Below are 15,941 nucleotides of genomic sequence, written 5' to 3'. Positions count from 1 at the left end.
GAAGTAAACCAGTTGTGAGTCACCCTAGAGTCTTTGACTGTCTAGCATTGGAAAACCTATCTTCTAGCAGTTATAAGACACCAACACCTAAGCCTTGTACCTTCATTGGTTATGAAGACAATGCTAAGGCATATAGATTGATGGATCCTAAGACACATGATATTTTTTGGAGAAGGATGTTCACTTTAAGGAAAGTTCACCTAGCTTATCCTCTAATCCTCTCCACACATCATACACAGTGGAAACTGATAGTGACACCAGTGATAGTGCTTCAATAGATATAGACACATGGGGTTCTATTGACAATTGCAGTGATAGGTCACATCAGTCAAGTCCACATGCTTACATTGCCACAGTGAAAGGTCCATCTTAGCATGGTACATCTCATCTTCTAGCTCTAGCTTTAGTTGAGTTGGGAGACAACCTTGAGGACTTACATATTATCTTTGATGAAGGTGATCCTTCTACAATTGTTGCAAGGGCTTACTCTAACCCTCATTCCCATTTTCTACATGATCAATCTATATAGGTTGGCATGATTGTGGATCCTTATGAACAACAATTAGTGGAGGTCTCTTTGTCAATTGAGGAGATAGATGGTTCAGTGTAATAGGTTCAACAGACATCCTTGCCGGATCTACATTGATTTTTTTGGCATAGTTGGAAGGGGTGAGCATCAGCATTAGCACAGGGATACTTGAGTAGGTTTTAGGGCCACCATACATCTTCAGGGTTGTATCTTTGCCTTTGTTTCTTCCTAAGGGGAGGAACATCATTCTGCATTCTTGGACCAGCTTCTTCATTGGAACAGCTTTCACTTGTTGGCATTCTTCTTTAAGGGGGGGGGGGCCTCTTTTGTCTCTCTTCCTCCTCTCATCACACTCTTGTGTATATATTGGATGTATGTTGTAATGGGAGGGTCTTGATTACTCCATCCATCTATGCATCCCTATTCATCTCTCTTTTTGGGAGAGGGTTTTTCCCATGAGGTTTTCCCTCTTTCTCCACTTTATGAGAGCCTACATTTGCATTATGTAAATGGGTACCTAACATGGCCTAGTAGCTAGGACCCATTATACATCTTCATCCTAGTTTTTATAAGCTTAAGGGAATTCCCTTAAGTTGCACTTAAGGGGGGGTGTTGGTGTAAATACATACTTACTATTTACACTTACCTAAGTTTACTTAGGTTAATGCATCATTTCATTATTTTCCATTATTTTATTATTTTATTTTGTGAGACACTTAGGAGTTTACACACCTTATTGAGTTATCATGTACACAACTCTATTTTAGCACATGGTGTCTACAACACTAATTTTCATGTCACACCCTTGTAGGCTTATCCTCTCATCACTGCACTTACTTATGTGCTTAATGGAGGATAACCCATATCTTGTGGACATGTGCCTAGTTGTATGACACATCATGATGTTGGTTACAAGGCATTCTAGATGTATCTTAGAGGCCTTTATATATAGCACTCCTAGTGTACTGTAATATGGCATATTGAACTTATCATCATTCTGATCATACTCTCTTTCTTGGTCTACAGTTGTGCTTTTGTTTGAGTTCTTAGTTCATGGGTGAATTTTTCCCTTAGAAAAATTCTTACAATATCAAAAAATTCTATGATGCATGCTAAAACAGAGCACATTGCAATTAAGTATCACTATGTAAGAGAATTGGTGGAAAACAAACAAGGGAAGATGGAATATGTCAATTTAAAGGAACAAAGTGTTGATATCTTCAAAAAATCATTACCTAAAGAGTATCTTAGAGGTAAGTTAGGGGTGATACCCCTATCCAAGGCTATTTGAGTAGCAGCAAGATTTCCCATCATCAAAAGAGTTGATTGCTAAAATTATATAAATTGATGTAGAGGATCCTTTGGGTTTTTCCTTAAGTAATTAAAATACTAAAATTTCAAATAAGTCACAGGCAAGGTGACAGAGGGAGAAATAGGAATTCCTACAAATGTTACACTTGCATGATAAGATGCTGAAATAATATGTCATTGGCATTGTTGTCATAGAGGGAGAAATAGCAAAAACTAATCAAATCTATAGGATCAAATGTGCAGAAGGAGAAATAGTAGAAAGGAAGGAGGAAGGAAGCATCAACTAAGAGGGAGAAGCAGAAGCAAAGGAATCAGTTAGGATCACAGATTAGAGAGTGAGTAGAACTAAAAATGGGAGAATACAGTGTATCTGCAAAGAGGGATATATGTATGAAAGTTGATGAAAATAGCAATGAAAACAAGTTTTCTTGTTGACATTTTACTTATTGTTTTAACCTAGTTATCATATTAATAACTTGGTTGATCAATTTGGTTTGCCATCAATGCCAAAGAGGGATATTGTTGATGTCTGATTGAAAAGATCATTATTAAAGAGGGAGATTGTTGATAAAGAATATTTTTCATCATTATTTTTTCACTGATGTCAAACTAGCTACTATTTGTTGGAATAACAATTGTTTATAAGATCCAAGTACTATCACTTAGTTGATTGATGAAGAGGATTTAATCAATAAGATTGATGTAGGAAAAAGGATGAATAACTAGGGCCAAGGGTTCACCCGTTTATCCAAACCACCTTGCAAGAGTTAACACAATAGAAGCAAACACAAGTGGATAGCAACCAAAGGAGGAGAAGAGGAAAATACTTCTATTGATTCATCAAAATATCTTCATACATGCCAAGCTGTGAGGCCTTTTGGGTTATGGCCAATTACAATACACTCACATTCAAAGATCCAACAACAAATTCACACTTTCAATTTTGCTCCTTCAAAAATTTTTCTTCTTCTCACTTGCTTAGCTATAAGCCTAAACTCTCTATTTATACTTGCCAAAATGGCTTACAGATCATTCTAGAATCATTACATAAGAGGAAGGCCGAACCAACAATGGTCTGGACTCATGCCAAGAAAATATCTTAAATTAAATGTTGCAAATGAAATAATTCTCGCAAGTCAGCTTGCAAAAATTACGTCCAAGTATTGGCAATCGACATACACTAGGTAACTCAGCACATGAAGGAGTGCTATAGTAACTTGGCACCTGAAGAGTTCTACAGTAACTCAGCACATGAAGAGTGCGACAAGAACTTGACACATGAAGAGTGCTATAGTAACTCGACACCTAAAGAGTGCTATAGTAACTCGGCACCTAAAGAGTGTGGTAGAAACTTTGCACCTAAAGAGTGCGATAAGAACTCAACATATGAAGAGTGCTATAGTAACTCAGCACCTGAAGAGTGCTACAGTAAATTGGCACCTGAAGAGTGCGATATGAACTTGGCACCTGAAGAGTGCGATAGGAACTTGGCACCTAAAGAGTGCTACAGTAACTCAGAACATGAAGAGTGCTATAGTAACTTGGCACCTGAAGAGTGCTATAGTAACTTAGCACATGAAGAGTGCTACAGTAACTCAGCACCAATTGCAAAATGAGAAAAAAATGAGCAGGATAACAAGGCAACCTAGGATGCTCCTGCATCAGACAACTGAGGTTGGAAGAAATGATTCTCTTGAGTCATTGAGATGTCCCAACTTGAGCTGAATCCAACTCAAATTGAGAAATCCATGAAGCATCTTCAATAGGTCTATTCTTCCACTTCACCAAATATTAATAGTAATCTTTTCCTCTTGTACTCTTGCTAACTCTCTAATCCAATATCTGTTCAACTTCCTCAATCTGTTTCTTAGGATAATCATCTGGTATAACAACTTCATCCTTTGACTCATGATACTTATACAAATCAGCAATGTTAAATATAGGAGATATATTCATGTCATCAGGTAACTCAACTTCATAAGCATTACCACTGTCAAACTTCTTTAGGATCTTACAAGGTCCAAATTTCTTCATCTTCAGCTTGCTATATGTTCCAACTAGGAATCTTCCTTTCTTTAGATGAACCATCACCTCATCACCAACTTGAAAATCATGGTGTCTTCTAGACTGATCAGCATTCTCCTTATACTTTTGATTGCTTTGTTCCAACCTCAACTTCACTTCTTTATGCAAGGACTCCATAAAGTCAGCAAATTCTTCTCCTTTAGGGATTTTCTTTTCTTCACCACCAACATCTCTCAAATCTGATATACCTCTAGGATGCATTCTAGTAACAATCTCAAAAGGTGTCTTCCCTATACTCCTATTTATAGAATTTTTATATGCAAATTCAGCTTGTGCCAATACCATCTCCCAATTACTTAGCTTATTCCCGACTAAACATCTCAGCAAATTACCCAAGCTTCTATTCACAACCTCTGTCTGCCCATCTATTTTTGGATGGAATGTAGAACTAATATTCAATTTAGTACCCATCTTCTTCCACAAAGTCTTCCAAAAATAACCAACGAACTTACTATCTCTATTTGAAATAATGCTTCTTAGTAATCCATGCAATCTCAAAATCTCCTTAAAGAAAAGTTTAGCAACATGCTCGACATTTGATGTCTTCTTACATGGTATGAAATGAGCCATCTTAAAAAATCTGTCCACTACAACAAATATAGAATCATACCCCTTCACCATTTTAGGCAATCCAAGAACAAAATCCATACTAATATCAGTCCAAGGTTTCTCAGGAATAGTAATAGGTGTATACAAACTAGTATTTTGACTCACTCCCTTTGCAACTTGACAAAATCCATAGCTCTTTACAAATTTTTGAACATCCTTATACATTTGTGGCGAATAATATTTCTCTTTTAGTAAACTCAATGTCTTATTAATTCCAAAATGTCTAGCCAATCCACCAGTATGCTTTTCCTTAATCAAATTCAACCTCATAGAACTTTTAGGAATACACAACTGAATGCCTTTGAACAACATACCTTCTTGGATGAAATACTCATCATACTTACTTATGTGATCTGTCAGATTTGGTGATGCATCATATAACTCTTTCATCTCATCAAAACCAAGAACTTCAACTTTCATTTCAGTCAACAAAGAACGTCTTCTACTTAATGCATCAGCAACTTTGTTAGTAACTCCACTCTTATGCTTGATCACAAATGTAAAACTCTACAAATACTCAACCCACTTCATATGTCTTTGATTCAATTTATGTTGACTTTCCAAGTATTGTAAAGCTTTATGATCAGTATACAACACAAACTCCTTAGGCATCAAATAATGTCTTCATTTCTTCAATGCTTGAACAATGGCATAGAATTCTTGATCATACACAGAATATTTCCTTTTAGCATCATTAAAATTTTCACTAAAGAAAGCAATAGGCTTACCTTCTTGACTTAATATAGCTCCTATTGCATTACCACTTACATCACATTCAACTTGAAATACTTTTTTGAAATCAGGTAAAGCCAATACAGGTAATTCAACAACCTTTTGTTTCAAAGTCTCAAAACTCTTATTAACTCCCTGTGTCCAATTGAATTCCTTTTTATCTCCCCTCATTGTTTCAGTCATAGCATTACAAACAGCACTGAAATTCTTTATAAACTTTCTGTAAAAACTAGCCAAACCATGAAATGATCTTACCTCACTCACATTCTCGAGTGTAGGCCATTCCAAAATTGCTTTAACCTTTTTAGGATCCATCTTCAAACCATCAGTTGAAATCGCAAATCCCAAGTACACAATCTCCTCTTGCATAAAAGAACACTTTTTCTGATTAATCATCAACTTTTCCTCTTTCAACCTCTACAATACTTGCCTAATATGCTCAAGATGTTCTTCCTTAGTCTTGCTGAATATTAGAATATCATCCAAATAAACAATCACAAATTTACCCAAAAATCTTTTCAGAACTTCATTCATCAACCTCATGAAAGTACTAGGTGCATTAGTCAAACCAAAAGGCATAACTAACCATTCATACAAACCATCTTTTGTCTTGAAAGTAATCTTCCATTCATCTCCTTCTTTGATTCTAAACTGATGATAGCCACTCTTCAAATCAATCTTGGTAAAATACTTTGCTCCACTCAAACAATTCATTATGGCATCCATCCTTGGCATAGGAAACCTATATTTCACTATTATCTTTTGAATGGCTCTGGAATCAGTACACATTCTCCATTCTCCATTCTTTTTAGGTGCTAATACAGTAGGTACAACACATGGAATCAAGCTTTCTCTGATCAAACCTTTCTACAACAATTCATGCACTTGTCTGTTAAGTTCTTCATTCTCTGCAAGTGTCAATCTATATGGTGCTTTGTTTGGTAAACTAGCTCCAAGGGTGAGATCCATACAATGACTTATACTTCTTACTGGAGGTAAACCATTAGGAATATCTTCAGCAATAATGTCTTTATACTCATTCAGCAACTCTGGAATTTCTCCTAGCACTTGGTCAATACTACAATCTGTCACTCGGCCACCACTAACTGGCACTCGGTTAACATTTTTTTCTGGTACTCAGTCTCCATTGACAAAACTTAGTTTTCTTGGAATTATAGAAAACAAACTTGATTCTTTTTCACTTCTTTTTAAAAAAATTTCCCATTAACCATGCAAATTTTTATAGCAGTACAATTATCCTCATCTGGAACTTCAATCAAAGGCAACAATGTTTGTTTGTTTCCATTTACCCAAAGAGTATATTAATTCAATCTTCCATCATGTACAACATATCTATCATAGTGCCAAGGTCTACCCAACAAAATATGACAACAATCCATGGGAATAATATCACACAAAACTTCATCAAAGTAATGTCCAATTTTGAATTTCACAAGGCATTTCTCACTTACCAATATCTTATGCTCATCTTTGATCCATGAAACATAATAAGGTTTGGGATGTTTCAGCCTTTGCAACTACAACTTTGTAACCAGCTCTTCTGATGCTAGATTTGTAGAACTTCTACTGTCAATGATCACTTTACAACATTTTCTAGCCATCTTACATCTTGTCTTGAAAATACTTCTCCTTAGAATAGGTTCCTCATCACCTCCCTTATTACATAAGGTTTTTCTCACCATCAAATTTTCTCCAGCCTCAAGTCCACTTGGTGAACCCTCATCATCTTCTTGTATCATAGTGTTTTTGTTACCTTGTCTACTTTCAGAGGATCTACATTCAAAAGATCTATGTCCCTCTTTACCACATCTAAAACAATTACCATGAAATGCACCTCTAGAATAAGAATTACCTCTTCCTCAATAGGAATTAGTCCCTCCTTAATAAGAATTGCCATTTTTCCATTCAGTCTTTCCTTTGTCATCATTCTTCCATTCAGATTTTCCTTTATCCTGCATAGAACTATCAGGTTTGCCACTTTTTCCATAAGATCTACCTCTACCTCTTTGGAATCTACCACCTCTACCTCAATGTCTTTGTTCATGCTTCTTTGTTAAGATCTCCTCAGCTTTCAAGGCATATTGATATGCTTCTTCTACACTTTCTAGCTTCACAAAACTTATTTCATCTTGTATTCCAGATCTTAATCCATTAATGTACCTTGCAATTTTCTCAACATCATCATCCACATGTCCAGATCTGATGTCTAATCTATAGAATTCCTCAATATACTCTTTTATAGTCATGTCTTTTTGTTTCAAATTTTGCATCTTCCTCAACAAGCTAACTTGGTAATCAGTAGGAAGGGATTTGTTCTTTACCTTGTTCACCGTCTTTGGCCAAGTTCTGATCTTCTCCTTTCCTCTCCGTTGTCTATTAGTTTGCAAGTGCTCCCACCATAGTGATGCATGACCTTTCAACCTAGTGACTACAATTTCCACCTTTCTATTATCAGGAGTGTTTTCATACTCAAAGAACTTCTCCATATCGAAGATCTAATCGAACACAACATTGGTATCCAATTTTCCATCATAAGGAACAACTTCTACAGTAGGCTTTGAATTTGCTTTAGTCAATACTCTCAACAATCTTGCTTCATCTTGGTCTTCTTCAGGTTCTGGATTATGGTTTGGTGCTACTGCTTCATCATCACTTACATCATCAAGATGTGGTCCTCTCCTCTGGGCTATCTCCACAGCATCTAGTCTGACTGCAATTTGTCTCAATTGATCCAATATAGCATTATCAACATTATTTCCTCTACCACGAACCATCTTTACAAATCAAGTTCCTGTAAGATCATAACGCTTTGCAAATTATAGGTCAAATCCACAAATCTGCCACCCTACAACCAAATCCAAATTAGGGTTCTACATGATCCAATCTCCACAAGGACAAACCTCAAGCTCTGATACCAATTGATGCAGGAAAAAGGATGAATAACTAGGGCCAAGGGTTCACTCAGCTATCCAAACCACCTTGCAAGAGTTAACACAACAGAAGCAAACACAAGTGGATAGCAACCAAAGGAGGAGAAGAGGAAAATACTTCTATTGATTCATTAAAATATCTTCACACATGCCTAGCTGTGAGGCCTTCTGGGTTAGGGCCAATCACAATACATTCACATTCAAAGATCCAACAACAAATTTGCACTTTCAGTTCTGCTCCCTCAAAACTTTTTCTTCTTCTCACTTGCTTAGCTCTAAGCCTAAACTCTCTATTTATACTTGCCAAAACGGCTTACAAATCATTCTAGAATCATTACATAAGAAGAAGGCCCACCCAACAATGGTCTAGACTCATCCCAAGAAAAGATCTTAAATTAAATGTCACAAATGAAATAATTCCTACAAGTTGGCTCGTAAAAATTAGATACAAATACTGACACTGAGTATACACTAGGTAACTTGGCACATGAAGGAGTGCTATAGTAACTCGACACCTAAAGAGTGCTACAGTAACTCGACACATGAAGAGTGTGACAGGAACTTGGCACATGAAGAGTTCTATAGTAACTTGGCACCTAAAGAGTGCTACAATATCTCGGCACTTGAAGAGTCCAATAGAAACGTGGCACCTGAAGAGTGTGATAGGAACTTGGCACATGAAGAGTGCTACAATAACTCAACACCTAAAGAGTGCTATAGTAACTTGGCACCTGAAGAGTGTGACAGGAACTCGACACCTAAAGAGTGCTATAGTAACTTGTCACATGAAGAGTGCTATAGTAACTCAGCACCTAAAGAGTGCTACAGTAACTTGGCACATGAAGAGTGCTACAGTAACTCGACACATGAAGAGTGCTATAGTAACTTGGCACCAACTACAAAATGAGAAAAAAATGAGAAAGGTAATAAATCAACCCGGATGCTCCTACATCAAAGATGTAACAAAAGTACCTAAGGGAAAGGTTAAGTTATGGTTTTGTAATGAAGTACAAGGATTAGTTAAGACAATGGTAGAATGATGTAATTATAATACACTTGAAGATACAAAGGTTGGCCACACTTAGAAACTCTAGAAGAATAATTTGTAACAAAACTATCTACAAAGCTTGACTAAATTCATTAGTGGGTGCCAAACAAGTTAGTTCATCCTGAGAAGATTATTAGTAACTTCCAAGCAAATAAAAAATCTAGTGTATGTTGAGAGAAAAAGAAGGTGTCAAGCAAGTTCAGGTGTCGAGCTAGACGAAAATTTAATAGGTGCCGAGCATCAGTAAAACTTAGTTGATGCCGAGTGAATCCATAGTAGGTTCTAAGTAAGACAATATGTGTCAAGCATGAGAAAGTCAATAGTGCCGAGCTACTACATTATTTAAAAAGTCAAAGATTTTCCAAATCTGAGCTGACAAGTTTGTTACCTTGAATTTTGTGAACGAGATAGAAGAAAAGGATGATGAGCTGGTGGCACAAAATTTTAGGTCAACCATTTTTGGGCGAATTTGGTTGGATTCTACATGAAGTTTCTAGAAGAAACAAGATAAGGGGAAGATACATTGTATCTTAGCTAATCCATTTGAACCAAAAATAAGACAAGAAAATTAGAGTGGGAAAAGTATTCTAGACTTATATTTAATGAGTTACAGGTCAAGAAGCATGAGTGGTTGGAGAGAGTGTGTGGTGTCAAGAAGGCATCGAGAGAGAGGGAGGAATAGAGTATAGAGACTCTCCTTTGATAAGTGACCACAGAGGTGATTGCATTAGTGCAATGAGCATGGAGAGTCAAGGAGACAAAGCTTGAAAGGTGGACAAGCTGTCAGAGTTGCAGAGACTGAAAACTATGAAAATTTGTGAACTGAATTGAGATCTAAAATCTACAAGTTATTTTGGAAGTTGTATCAGATCAAAAGCCCTTATTGTTACTCTCTAGCAATTGTATCAATTAGGGAAAAATCCTATGGACTTAGGTTGGTTTAACAACCATTTTGTAAATCCTTCAACAGGGTGACATTCCAAGTGAATGTTCTAAATTCCTTTAACCAGGCCCACTTCTAATAGGGTGGTTAAAATCCCTTAATAGGGTCACATTTAACAGTGTGTTGTGTAGCCTTTAACAGGGTAGGCCTTTCACAGGGTATCACTTCAAAAGAGTGAGAAAGGAGTAGCATGTTCCTGGTGGTTTTTTCCAAATTGGGTTTTCACATTAATCAATGTGTTATGTGTTGATCTTTCATGTCTTATTCCTACATGTTGATTTATCAATAACTTGCTAAGAAGAACGTTTATCTTGGATGCATGGTTAGTTCAAATGGGCTTACTATAATTAGTGAAAACATTTTATTAGGACATTTTGACCTTGAATAATACATTCACCCCCCCTCTTAGTTGTTCTAAAGCATTTCTAACAAATAGTTCTCAATAGTTTTCACATGCAATCATGAAATATCATGTAAAAAATTTATGCACACATTAACATCAATATTTTCAACATGGAAACCCAATATTGGTAAAACACTTGACACTTATCACCCAAAAAAATCACTCTTTGGTGAGATCAGTTAAGGACCAACCCTGCTAAAGGTTACATACACATTTTCTAGAGGTAACCCTATTAGGGGATTTTCACCAAAGATCATCTAGACCTTATCATCCTTCAATAAGTGGCATATCTAATGGACTTAGGACATTCACTAGAAGTCACCTTACAAAAACATTTACAAATAGGATTGTCAAATCCACTTGTTTAAGATATTTTCTTCTATAATGGTTAGAGAGTAACAATTAAAGGATTTAATAAATATGCAACTAACTTTTCTTTTTTAGAGCTATGTTCAACTCAAACACTTCCTTAGTATCTAAAAATTACACTTACTTCTTCAATTGACTTCACTTTGCACTTCTATAATGCCACACCTGAGAACCAAAAAGGATAAGTCCAAATGCTACTAATCTTGGTGAATAATTTTTTTTTAAACATCTTTGGCTTGTTACTTAAACTTAATAATAAATGTAAGAGCCCTAACAAGTTGCCTAATGTCACCCATAAAAAAACATTTCTTAGTTTCCAAATTCAAGAGTTATCTTTTCTTATCCAACATGTTGCCTCTTGATTTAACAGTTTTGTAAATAACCAAGAAACCAGACAAATGCATCTAAGGCTAGCAAATTCCTATGATGAATGCACCTGACTATAGTATTGGGCCAACTATAAGGCTTGACCCTTCTTCACTTCAGGCTTTGCAAGACCTAGGTGGGTTAACCTTAGATCTAATTAATATGGTACCAGTGCAAAACATATTCCCAAATCTATTTACTGCAGATGAAAACCCCTTATATCTCCTAATAACTCATGAAATGACACAGATCTATAGTAGCTAAATGCAAATATATGAATCTCATAAGCTGAGTGAGGGTATTACATTTAGGTCCTTCAACATGTGAGGGGAAAATATGTTTGATCAATAATATTGATTTAAACAAAACCTCATATATGCAACCATAAGACTTAATGATCCTATAATTGATCAATGGCTTAACCATTGGGAAAATCCATGAATCACAAACATACATATAGATATCTAAGACATATGTGTATCTTCAGATATTTGATCTATCTATTTAACTTGTAAATAGACATCAATGCTCAATTTAAATCCCATTCTTACATGATATCCCCATCAGTAAACTTGCAACCCTGTTGATTTCCTAAAGCATGTACATAACCTCTTGGGTTATAAGCAACAATGAAATAACATACAACCTTAAGGACTACAACTACAACCTAAGCTCTATGTCAAAGATTGTAAAACATTGAAAATTAATTGATAAAGGAGACAAGATTCAAGCTGAAAATCAATCATCTAGTACTCTTTGGATTTATTTCCTTGAAATTAATATAGTCATATGCATGAAAATGAAAACATGGAAATACTTAACAGATCTGAACTATCTATATTAACCTTCCTAATGTTATTCATACAAGAGAGAATATGCTGAAGGAAATGGTTTCATAGTAAAACACTGGAACCCTGCTGGTATTACCTATAGAAAATTGCCAATCCCTTACAATGAAAGAAAGAAAGAAAGATATAGAAGAAGATGAATTCTCAGATCTAATCTATGCTTGACATGTGTCCACTTGGAATTCAATCTCTTGCAACTGAAAACCTCTTTCATCTTTCTACCCCTTTGGTCCGATTTTTTTTTCATCATTACTTGTAATTGATTTGCAAAATATCTCTTACTGAATGATGAAATCCTATGTTTACCAAAATATCTAATATGCATCAAGAATGCTGATAAAACTCCATTTAATTGACTTAGAAATTACCCCAACTGAATTTTCACTGTCTCTTACCCATATTCAACTTATTTTCATGCCAAAAATTAGTTCTGAACTTCCTCACTTGAATATAGTTGCACAATAGGAATCTAGAAGAAAACCTCCTATAGCATGAACAGGCTACTTCTTGTGTAGAAACTAACTACATAATCAAAAAATTCAAATTCTCCCAATTCTAGCAATATATAATACTACTATGTTCACCTCTTAGAAACCCCTAGAATATCAGTTTAAAAAATACCCCCTGCCATGGCATCCTTGTCTACGACCTTGAATTTTCAAAAATTTACAATTTCCTAAAGTTTAAACTTTAGAATTACTTCTTTAAATTTAAAAGAAGTCTGCACGTCCACATTTTGAAAAAATAATTAAAAATTATTTTTTATAATTTTCAATTTTTTACCCTAGCCTTCAAATTTGGGGTCAAACTCTCTATTGACCAACTGCCACATGGCAGTCTCACATTGGCTGCTCAATCAACACATTATCGCTGAGATGACACTTGCCTCATTATTGCCATGTCACCATCACAACGGGGTCGATTGCCACTTGTCGCAATCCCACAATCTTCCATTATTTATCTTGTGTACATCTTCAAAATGCGAAATTGCACCGTCCGTCAGATCATTTCCACATGTCAAGATATGAGTGCTTCCCACCTAAGACTACTTTCAAGTGCCACCTCACCATGTGGGACCAACTTGACATGTGGTGCATACCCACAATCCCTCACTATTTAAACTTTGTGCAACTCTGGGAAGAAAGCATGCACCAACCCTCGGATAGTGACACTTGGCATCATCTTGTTGCATCCTCGCCACATTAGCGTCTCTATGGATTCATTCAAAATTTTGTCAGAGTCACCCTCTCACTAGCATTGGTCATCTAACACACGTGCTAGGCCCACCTTACAACTCACTACTCACAAAAGCCTTTTATTCTTAATATACAAGGCTTAGTGTCTATGTTAGTATTTAAACACAAAAGTATACTCTCCCATGATGAATGTGGGATAAGTGGGTATACACAGCTCTCTGCTCTGTGGTTCATGCATGGGAGGCTTCTTTCTTATTGCTTCACCTATATGGGTGCGAGGTGTCATTGACTATTCATTATCATGCCAACCGACTGCTCTGTTTTTCTCAATCAAATGCCCTTGGTTGCATGGGGTCTTTCAATATGGAATTTTTTTAGATTTCTTAGCAGGGATTGCAGATCCTTTACAACAAGCTACGAGCTCCAAAGTGGTGAACAAAAATCACTCACTACAATCACAAGCACCCAGAAAAAATATTTGTAAGCTCCTTTTTTTAGCATGGATTGCCCTTCAAACACTTGGCGTGATTTCATCTCATCCCTTTTCTTTGTTAAAATGGCTTTTTTCTTGGACATGGTCGCTCTGAGACATGGTGGCTTTTCTTCCATATACTTTTGTTTGCGCAGACCTCCTTTTTGTTAATTTGCTTCTCTTTTGGCTCATTTACATGGGGATTCCTTATAGCATGCCACTGTGCCATATAGTAGATTTCCCTTTTGAAAACATGTGTTGAATGTTTGAAACATTGCTTCTTGTTGTTCTAGCATGGGGTGAGATTTCCTTTTGGTGGATGGTTGTGTTCTTGGTTGGGTTCATTTGTGGCATAGATCTCTCCTAATCATGGGAGTTCCTCTCATTTCATGGCACTGCCTTCTACATTTCATCATGATGGCAGCTCCCCTGTTATTTTCTATCTGTGGATTCTCATATGACGTGAATTGTTCCTGAAAACTTCCTCACATTTTTTACTTCACATGCCATTTTGAGAAAAGAAAATGCTATATTTCTAAGAAATCTCTGATGGCATGGATTTCTCTACTTCATATTCTACAAAGCCATAAGGATCTCCAACACTGACACCTCTAGATTCACTACCATGGCCTTCATACTGAAGGCCATAATGTATTGCAGGCACCTGCACATGTGACTAATAACTTGAAAGTTGACGTTGCATAACAGGGAATCAGAATTCTGTGGCTCTCTTTGTTGGATTATAACTTTGAAATATTGGATACATTGTGTGGCTTGGATTATAACTTGGGTAAGGGGATACATGCTGAAAATTATAACCACCATACATGTGCCATCGACCTTGTCCATCATTCATATAACCTTTCAACTGGTGTGGGGGAAAGTTTGTATCAACAACATTTCTATAGTACATATTGCTATATAAAAACCATTTTTATGTCCCCAGTCTACTTTGAACTATCCTCCTGGGAAGTAAGAAGCTCGGCTACCACCATAGCTTTTTTTTTTGGGGGCATGACTGGAAGACCAGCGATTTGGAATTCAAATGAGAGATCGCTCTCAAATGAACAAACTTATTTTGGTGACCTTTATCTCCATGTCCAAAACCATTGTGATCATGATATTTTCTACTTGTTACTGTATAAGGCTTACTACCACAATGATCTTCATTAGTTTGATATTAGTCGGGCCCCAAAGCAGGTCAAACTAAAAAAAAATTCATTTTCAAACAATTGAATTGTCAAACTGATAACTTTGAACCCTTCATACTAATTAGAAACAATTTTTACCATTGAAAGTAAATTTGAAACTCATTTTACATCTTTTTTGTAAATTATCAATTTTGCATCAGGAGGTCCTTTGATTGGCCTTAAAAGCTTACACAAACACCTGATCGGGCTCTGAAATTAGACATACTGATTCTTTGTTCTACATATTCTTTCCCTATCAAATCTCATCTCCTGAAAAATTTAGAGTCAAAAGATATTCATTGTCAAAGTTGACCTCTCATAACTGCCTGCAAGAAAACATTTTAGAAAACACTAAATTGGGTTTAGAATTGGCTTCAAAAACTGGGCAAACTGACACTTGGGAAGATGATAACTGGGGCATTGGTTCTTTGTCATGAGGAGAGTATGCATTTTTAATTTGGGCTCATGAAAAATAACTGGGCAAAAATGATGAGCGGTCAAAGTGAGCTACTTCGATTTTGTAAACTGGAAACAATGGCATAAAAGCAATTTTTGCAAATGGAATTGACCTAGAAAAGTGTGCAAATGGCTTCGTCAAGACTTGAAAATTGGCACACTTAAAGAATTTTTAGAGTACAACATAGTGGTACAATCCATTGGATCTAAGAAATCATGGATTAGGAGTTATAACATCACAAATAGGGGTACTAACAAATCTGCAAATGTTGACACCATTAAAAGGATAGAAATTCTGTTTTGAATCGCGTTTGAAAACTGATCAAACGGATTCTTCAGAAGCTAAAACTTGAAACATAACAAGTATTTGACATCTAAAATGAAATGCAAAAAGAATTTCATCATTTGGATCAATTGGGTCAAAATTAAAGAA

The 15,941-nt window shown here is 36.0% G+C and overlaps 1 pseudogene; it reads right to left on the bottom strand.

Annotated features, from left to right (window-relative positions):
• Window positions 1-14,397: 14,397 nt before the first annotated feature.
• Window positions 14,398-15,941, bottom strand: part of LOC149563755 (MACPF domain-containing protein CAD1 pseudogene) — a 39,760-nt pseudogene continuing 38,216 nt past the window's right edge.

The sequence above is a fragment of the Cupressus sempervirens genome, chromosome 4, assembly GCF_028749045.1.
Source record: "Cupressus sempervirens isolate cs-2001-9-10 chromosome 4, ASM2874904v1, whole genome shotgun sequence".
In the NCBI taxonomy this organism is placed as follows: Eukaryota; Viridiplantae; Streptophyta; class Pinopsida; order Cupressales; family Cupressaceae; genus Cupressus; species Cupressus sempervirens.
Note: the sequence above shows the minus strand (reverse complement) of the source record. Positions and strands in the feature narration are given on the sequence as shown.